A 9,078-nucleotide genomic window follows, 5' to 3' on the forward strand; every position below is an offset into this window, starting at 1 on the left:
TCCTTCCTTCCTCCCTTCCTTCCTTCCTTCCTTCCTTCCTTCCTTCCTTCCTTCCTTCCTTCCTCCTGCTCTCTCCTTCCTTCTCCCTTCCTCCCTTCCTTCCTTCCTTCCTTCCTTCCTTCCTTCTGTCCTTCCTTCCTTCCTTCCTTCCTTCCTTCCTTCCTTCCTTCCTTCCTTCCTTCCTTCCTTCCTTCCTTCCTTCCTTCCTTGACCCAAAGACAGCACAAGGATTAAGGAAGTCCAACAATCTGTTAAATCAGCATTACATTCACGGAACACAACCCAGTGATAAAACGGCGATTAACTGTTAATTGATTAATTTAATCGAGTAATTTCTTATCGACAATTAATCTAAAATAGATTAATTGTTAACATCCCTATCTGGGACCCCCCATCCCCCCACCCGCCAGCCCCGGCCTAACTCTTACCATCAGATTGTCAGAATGGCCATCGATCTGCCGCCGTCTCTTCAGAGCTTCCCTGTTGACCACCCATCCTTTATATTCATCCGTCCGACCGCCGCGGTATTGAACGATGCATTTCCCCCGAAGACCCTCGCGCCGATGCCATCACACACTTTCATCTTTTCCTCCTGCAAAGATCCCAAGACTCCCTTCCGGCTGTATCGACGGCTGCCTTTGCACACAAGCCGTTTAACCTCCTTACTTCCCGTTTAATGAACACAGGCGTCATTAGGCAGCAGAATAGGGTTTTTCTGGTCAGTTGAGGGGATTGTGTGCTGGTGAATGATAATATGTGGTCTTAGGGGAGCGTTTCCATGCAGATAAGAACATTATAAACTGTTAATGGCGGTGTCTTTTCTTCTTGCACACCCACGCGCATGCAGACGCATGCAGTGATTAGCTTCTCTTCAAGCTCGCTGCAGCTTCCTCTTTCAAGGTCAAACAGAGCTTACTGGAGCGCCTGCTGCACCGAGGAGATAGCAGCAAAAAGCCAAGTGTGGATTTTACACGGAGGCTACATAGATGCATTTATAATCTCTCGCCTTCAGCAAACCTCAAACGGGAGAGTGTTTTGTTGGATTTTAACATTCAAAAAGGCTGTGCTGTTCCCCCTCTGCCAACCAATCACGATCAAACCCATCCTCATGTCCTCCCAGAGACATCTGCTTTTGTCTCTGCCTTCATTTACACTGGAGCTCTGATCAGGTTTACTGTAACTCTCTCTCCGAGTTTTATGTCTTTGAAACAGCGGCGCTGGCTGACGGCGTCCTGGTTTTTTCAGATTTAAATGAAGCGTCTCATTGAAGCTCCGCCGAGAGCGAAGCGCCGCCTTGACGGGTGCAAGATGCAGCTCTCCGGCACTGTTCTCGCTGCTGCATCTGAAATGAAGAAACTTGTTTTCTTCTTCTTCTCTCCACACAATGATGGCATGATGAAGTGGTTATTCACCCGGCTCTGGTGGAGGCTTGTACGAGCCGAGTGCGTCCACAAGACAAGTGTTTTTAATGGAGAGGACCTAGGGCTGGGCGATATGGACCAAAAGTCATATCTCGATATTTTATATATATATATATATTTATATATATATATATATATACATATTAGCTGAATGGCGATACTCGATATATATCTCTATTTTTTCTGTGCCATAATTGGGGTTTCCCCCAAAGCATTATAGCATAGCATCTCTGTTAACTTCGTTTTTTTCTGAGCCAAACCCTTAAAAAAACAGTCAGTTTTAATACAAAGCCTCGTGCCAAATGTCACACAGGTTCCTTTATTAACAGAGGTCTGCACAATATCAAAATGTATAAAACAAATGAAATAAAAATAAACTGCCTGCATATATAGAATAAAAATGCTTCTTGAATAAAATAAAACAAATATCCCTTTCCTGCATAACAATTAATAATAATAATAATAATATAAATAATTATTATAATAATAATAATAATAATGTGTATTTTAATTAAATTAAAATACACTGTGCAATTAATACAATGTAGACAGTAACAGGCAAACTTTTCCACTGAGGTTGACAGTTGTGCAAATAACAAAACATTTGTGCAAATCTCAAATAAAACATTCAAGTCAATTTGTCACAAAATAAGCTATATCAAAATCATTAAAAAAAAAAATGTAAAAAAAAAAAAAATTTAAATCGATATAAACGATATTGTCTCGTACCATATCGTGTTTGAAAATATATCGATATATATTAAAATCTCGATATATCACCCAGCCCTAAGAGGACCGTTTCCATCCTGTCTTGGATCGGTACTCCCACATTTATTGTTCTTCACAGACACTGCACTGCAGTATGTGGACATAAAGGACTGTTTTTGAGGCTCAAACCATTAATAATGATAATAATAATAATACATTTTATTTACAAAGGGGCTTTTCTAAACACTGAATGACACTTTACAAAGATAAAACAATGAAACGGTGAGCGATATATAATTATAGGTTGAAGAGAATTACTGGTGGGTGGTTCTCAAGAGTAACAATTACATTTGAACTAGTCAGAACGGCCCCGGATTTGTTCAGGGCCGGTGGTCCAGAGGGAGGGGGGGGCGGCGGCTCACCACATGTTCAGTGTTCGGTGTCAGTGCCAGAAAACCGGAGGTTACATGAGGGAGTACGAGAGTGGAGGAGGTCTGTGAGGTAGGAGGGGGGCGGTTTATGGAGGGCAACGTCGGTCAAGGGAAGTAATTTGAATGGCGTTTGTTGAGGGGTTGTTTAGATAGAAAAATGTTATTCTGGTGGTTAAGTTAAGTTATTACGATGTTCAAGGGTCAGGTAACTATCAAAGATGACCCCCAAGGTTTCTGATGTGCTAGGAGGGGATAAAGAGGACAGTTATCAGTGGTGAAGAAGATGTTTTTTCAGTGTTTGGAAAGTGAATCTCGGACAATGATGACCATATCTGAGATGAGGAGTTGGTGGAGATGTAGAAGTTGGTTTAGATGTAGAGGATGTAGAAGTTGGAGAAGATGTAAAAGATGTAGAAATTTGTGGAGATGTAGAAGTTGGTGGAAATGTAGATGTAGAAGTTGGAGAAGATGTAGAAGATGTAGAAGTTGGTGGAGATGTAGAAGATGTAAAAGTTGGTGGAGATGAAGAAGATGTAGAAGTTGGTTTAGATGTAGAAGATGTAGAAGTTGGAGGAGATGTAGAAGATGTGGAAGTTGGTGGAGATGTAGAAGATGTAGAAGTTGGTGGAGATGAAGAAGATGTAGAAGTTGGTGGAAATGTAGAAAATGTAGAAGTTGGTGGAAATGTAGAAGTTGGTTTAGATGTAGAGGATGTAGAAGTTGGAGAAGATGTAAAAGATGTAGAAATTTGTGGAGATGTAGAAGTTGGTGGAAATGTAGATGTAGAAGTTGGAGAAGATGTAGAAGATGTGGAAGTTGGTGGAGATGTAGAAGATGTAGAAGTTGGTGGAGATGTAGAAGATGTAAAAGTTGGTGGAGATGAAGAAGATGTAGAAGTTGGTGGAGATATAGAAGATGTAAAAGTTGGTGGAGATGAAGAAGATGTAGAAGTTGGTTTAGATGTAGAAGATGTAGAAGTTGGAGGAGATGTAGAAGATGTAAAAGTTGGTGGAGATGAAGAAGATGTAGAAGTTGGTGGAGATATAGAAGATGTAAAAGTTGGTGGAGATGAAGAAGATGTAGAAGTTGGTGGAGATGTAGAAGATGTAAAAGTTGGTGGAGATGAAGAAGATGTAGAAGTTGGAGGAGATGTAGAAGATGTAGAAGTTGGAGGAGATTTAGAAGTTGGTTGTAGAAGTTGTAGAAGTTGCAGAAGATGTAAAAGATGTAGAAATTTGTGGAGATGTAGAAGTTGGGGTGGAGATGTAGAAGATGTAAAAGTTGGTGGAGATGAAGAAGATGTAGAAGTTGGTTTAGATGTAGAAGATGTAGAAGTTGGAGGAGATGTAGAAGATGTGGAAGTTGGTGGAGATGTAGAAGATGTAGAAGTTGGTGGAGATGTAGAAGATGTAGAAGTTGGAGAAGATGTAGAAGATGTGGAAGTTGGTGGAGATGTAGAAGATGTAAAAGTTGGTGGAGATGTAGAAGATGTAGAAGTTGGTGGAGATGTAGAAGATGTAAAAGTTGGTGGAGATGTAGAAGATGTAAAAGTTGGTGGAGATGAAGAAGATGTAGAAGTTGGTCGAGATGTAGAAGATGTAGAAGTTGGAGGAGATATAGAAGATGTAGAAATTGGTGGAGATGTAGAAGATGTAGAAGTTGGTGGAGATGAAGAAGTTGATTTAGATGGAGAGGATATAGAAGTTGGAGAAGATGTAAAAGATGTAGACATTTGTGGAGATGTAGACGTTGGTGGAGGTGTAAAAAAAGTAGAAGTTGGTGGAAATGAAGAAGATGTAGAAGTTGGTGGAGATGTAGAAGTTGGTGGAGATGTAGAAGATAGAGAAGTTGGTTTAGATGTAGAAGATGTAGAAGTTGGTGCAAATGTAGTAGAAGTAGAAGTTGGTGGAAATGTAGAAGATGTAGAAGTTGTGGGCGATGAAGAAGATGTAGAAGTTGGTGGAAATGTAGAAGTTGGAGGAGATGTAAAAGATGTAGAAGTTGGAGAAGATGTAGAGGATGTAGAAGTTGGAGAAGATGTAAAAGATGTAGAAATTGGAGAAGATGTAGAGGATGTAGAAGTTGGAGAAGATGTAAAAGATGTAGAAATTGGTGTAAATGTAGATGTAGAAGTTGGAGGCTATGTTGAAGTTTGAGATGTAGAAGATGTAGAAGTTGGAGACGATGGAGAAGATGTTGAATTTGGTGAAGATATAGAAGATGTAGAAGTTGGTGCAAATGTAGTAGAATTAGAAGTTGGTGGAGATGTAGAAGATGTAGAAGTTGGAGAAGATGTAAAAGATGTAGACATTTGTGGAGATGTAGAGGATGTAGAAGTTGGAGAAGATGTAAAAGATGTAGACATTTGTGGAGATGTAGAGGATGTAGAAGTTGGAGAAGATTAAAAGATGTAGAAGTTGGTGGAAATGTAGTAGAATTAGAAGTTGGTGGAGATGTAGAAGATGTAGAAGTTGGAGAAGATGTAGAAGATGTAGAAGTTGGTGGAGATGTAGAAGATGTAGAAGTTGGTGCAAATGTAGTAGAAGTAGAAGTTGGTGGAGATGTAGAAGATGTAGAAATTGGTGGAGATGTAGAAGATGTAGATGTTAGAGGAGATGTAGAAGTTGGAGGAGATGTAAAGTTGAATGTCGTCGGCATAGCAGCGGTAGTGGACCCCACCTTGATGGTACGACCAAGGGGAAGCATGTAAAGAATAAACAGAGCGGATCAAGTACCGGACTCTGGTGGACACCCTGAGAAATGGGTCCCCCTGGGTTTATGATTACATTAATAACATAGATGAGAAACAACTATTGAAAAAATACACAAACAAAGACTTTCATGGCCAAACATGACCCATATCTCATATTTGTCCTGGATTTATGACATGATCTCAAAGTGGATGAGGCTGCCTGGACTCGACCTCATATCCCCCAGACATGGTGGACAGATGTGATTTTCTTGGGATTTAGAGTCACAACACATGTCATAAACCATGTTAAAGTCTCCTTGTCATATTTAAGCCTCGTCTGGCCCGTGCAACACATCCCATAACACGAGTTTGGCCCAGTTCATGAGGGTCACATCTGGGATGTGCTGTGACTGAGCCATCCGGCCATAATGAACGAGTGCATTTCTACACAGAAAAGTGAACTTGGTGGTTTTGTACATTGATGAGACGTTTATACCAACAGTTACATTGATTTTTCAGTTGCTTCTATCCACATAAATCATCCGAGGAACACTAATGTGGGGTTGGAGATAGGGGTGTGCAAACAAGGGTACCTCACGATTCGATTCGATTTCGATTATTGGAGCTTCGATTCTTCGATTATAACTAGTGATGCACCGATTGTTCGGTAACCGAAATTGTTCGGCCGAAAATGGCAAAAAAACACTTTCGGTGTTCGGTGGATTAAGTGGGGAAAAAAAACGAACAATTAATAACGGCGTTGTAATATAAGGAAATAGACTGGCCGCTCCGTCCCGTAACGTTGCGCACTACATAAATCGTTGGCCAACCAAAAACTAACCCCATAAGAATTTTACCTAACATTCACCAGGAGGTGGAACCAAAACAACATAATGCTGGGAAATTAAAAGAATTTCATTTTTTTATGTTCAATAAATATTTTCTACCTTGTAATTATGCATAAATCAAATGTATTTGATTTATGCAATGGTGAAAAAATTGGCAAAATAAATGAAAAACTGCGAAGAACCATGTTCGGTATTCGGCCAAGTTTTTATTATTATTTTCGGTTTCGGCCAGAAATTTTCATTTCGGTGCATCACTAATTATAACAATTGTCGATTCGATTCGATTATAGGTGCCACGATTCTTCAATTATTGTGATTTTTAATGCTTTTTTCCATACAAGATTAATTTTGTCTTCATCTGTGGCTACATTTGTAAATAAATAGCCAATCAATTAACTCAGTTCCTCTAACAACACTCATTAAGTAAATAACAAGGTTTTTTGAACATTTGACATGTATTTTTCAAAGACACAAAATAATTTATTTTATGACTATGTAAACATTTGCTCTTTGACTTACTTAACTTTGACCAGGGAAAGCTGCACTTGCATGAGAGCGCCCTCTATTGGCGGAAAACACTGAAAACGGTCAAGCCCTGGATTTAATGAGTTCATTAATTCAAGTAAACAAGATATGTACTTCCATCAAATTTATTTAGTGTAAACATATCTGCCATATTTCAAGTGAACTTATTCAGTCTGGAATCTGGATAGGATAACTTAAAAAAAAAATGTTTTTTTTTTTTTCATTAATCGATTCCAAATCGTCACGTTACGCATCGCGATGCATCGACACATCGATGAATTGCACCCATCTCTAGTTGGAGATGTTGACATGTGAGGATTTGTGCATGAAAGCTTTTACAAGCCACTGAATACTCAAGAACAAGAAACCGCTCCGTTGAGCTCCAGCTACAGCAGTAAACATCCTCCTACGTATGTTTACATCAAGACTAGCAGTTTTTCTTCATACATTATTTCAAATACAGATGCACCAATCTTCATTTTCTTGGTTGATTCTGTTCATATATTCTCTGAAAGGTCCAACCCCCCCACTTCCTGCAGGCTACAAGCTCCCATAGCTTCGTTTTAGCCTCTTAGCCACTGCTAGCCTCATACGCCCGGGAGGGTGATAACTTCTGAAGTGTGCAATGCTCACTGGGAAAGATTAGGCTCTCTCACTGTTTGGCGTCGATGCGTTCACTGACCTCCTCTCTGACCTCATGATTTCTCACAGAGGCGTAATGGATTGGCGGTCTGCTCGGTGACCTCCTGCTCTCCACCGAGTCAGACGTGTCCAGGTTCTGACCGCTGAAGCCTCCGGCTTTAATAAGGCTCGTAATAACTGCCGTCCGTCTCGTAGCCAGCGGGGAACTCCTGCAATATTCAGACCAATACTTCAGACTTTGTTATCTCAGTAAATGTTTTTATGGAAGGTGTATGGTCTCAGCGGGTTTAAGTTAATTCAGTATGATGGCCCTTCTATAAATTATGGTCGCATTTATAGGAAAAACAAGCCGATGGAGGGAGAATGCTTCAGAGCAGGACTGATAAACTGCTACTGTGGTAGTTTTCTTATCCGTCAGTCACCCAGCAATCGCTCAGAACATCCAGTTTCATTGTGATTATTGTCATTTAAGCACAATCTTTGAGCACATCACAAGTCCAGATTCAGACATGGGTACCGTCCCCATCTACCACAGTCCACCGTTCACGTTTGTGACTTGATATATTTAGTCGGACCAAAGCAGACAACGTAGATTTGATCTGCTGCCTCGGTTTCATCCGCCAAAGTTCACGTATGTGAGCCACAACAAACTTAACGGAGCAATTTGAAGACGTCCAGCTGACGTTGGCTCAGCGGTTAGTTTTTAAAACACCTCTGTGGCAGGGTGGAGGAGCAGCCACTCAGCCGAATGGGCACACCTGTGCCCAATCAACCTCTCCACCCTGCCTGGCTACATAAGAAGTGGCTGCACAACAGCAAGAGGTCTGCTGGGAGAAGGTTCTGCTGGTGCACGTGTGGCGGTGTGATGGAATAAAGGAGTTCCTGCACTAAACCCTGTGTCCTCTGTCCTGTCGGTCGGCCCCAGTGGCAACGAGCTTGATACAACCTCCATAGATGGATTCGTCCAGCGTTCAATCACTGGTGTGTACTGTGTATGGGGATTTGAAAGCTGGACGCATACACGGTGATGAATAGTCTGCAATAGAATTTGTAATTTATTTATTTATTAGTCAGTAGTCCCTGGGCAGGTCGATTGATATAGTAAAAAAAATAATTGTATAAATAAAATAAATAAATAAAACAAATAAAATTAATAAAATAAATTAATAAATAAATAAGTAAAAAAAAGAGAAAAAAAGAGAAAATAAAATAAATTATTAAGTAAAAGAACAAAACAAGGCCATCCAGCCATCCATCCATCCATTTTCCGATGCTTATCCGGACCGGGTCGCGGGGGCAGCAGTCTCAACAGAGATGCCCAGACTTCCTTCACCCCAGACACTTCCTCCAGCTCCTCCGACGGGAGTCCGAGGCGTTCCCAGGCCAGCCGAGAGACATAGTCTCTCCAGCGTGTCCTGGGTCTTCCCCGGGGTCTCCTCCCAGTGGGACATGCCTGGAACACCTCCCTAGGGAGGAGGGACATGCCTGGAACACCTCCCTAGGGAGGAGGGACATGCCTGGAACACCTCCCTAGGGAGGAGGGACATGCCTGGAACACCTCCCTAGGGAGGATCCAGGAGGATCCGGTACAGATGCCCAAGCCACCTCAGCTGACTCCTCTCAATGTGAAGGAGCAGCGGCTCGACTCCGAGCTCCTCCCGGGTGACCGAACTCCTCACCCTATCTCTAAGGGAGCGTCCAGCCACCCTGTGGAGGAAACTCATCTCTAAGGGAGCGTCCAGCCACCCTGTGGAGGAAACTCATCTCGGCCGCTTGTATCCGCGATCTTGTCCTTTCGGTCACTACCCAAA

The 9,078-nt window shown here is 41.6% G+C and overlaps 1 protein-coding gene across 2 annotated transcripts in view; it reads left to right on the forward strand.

Moving 5' to 3' along the window:
• The window catches only part of adcy8 (adenylate cyclase 8 (brain)), a 190,600-nt gene that overhangs the window by 18,575 nt on the left and 162,947 nt on the right, over positions 1–9,078 (forward strand). The gene's annotated exons all lie outside the window — the stretch shown is intronic.

Source organism: Cololabis saira, chromosome 10, assembly GCF_033807715.1.
Source record: "Cololabis saira isolate AMF1-May2022 chromosome 10, fColSai1.1, whole genome shotgun sequence".
In the NCBI taxonomy this organism is placed as follows: Eukaryota; Metazoa; Chordata; class Actinopteri; order Beloniformes; family Belonidae; genus Cololabis; species Cololabis saira.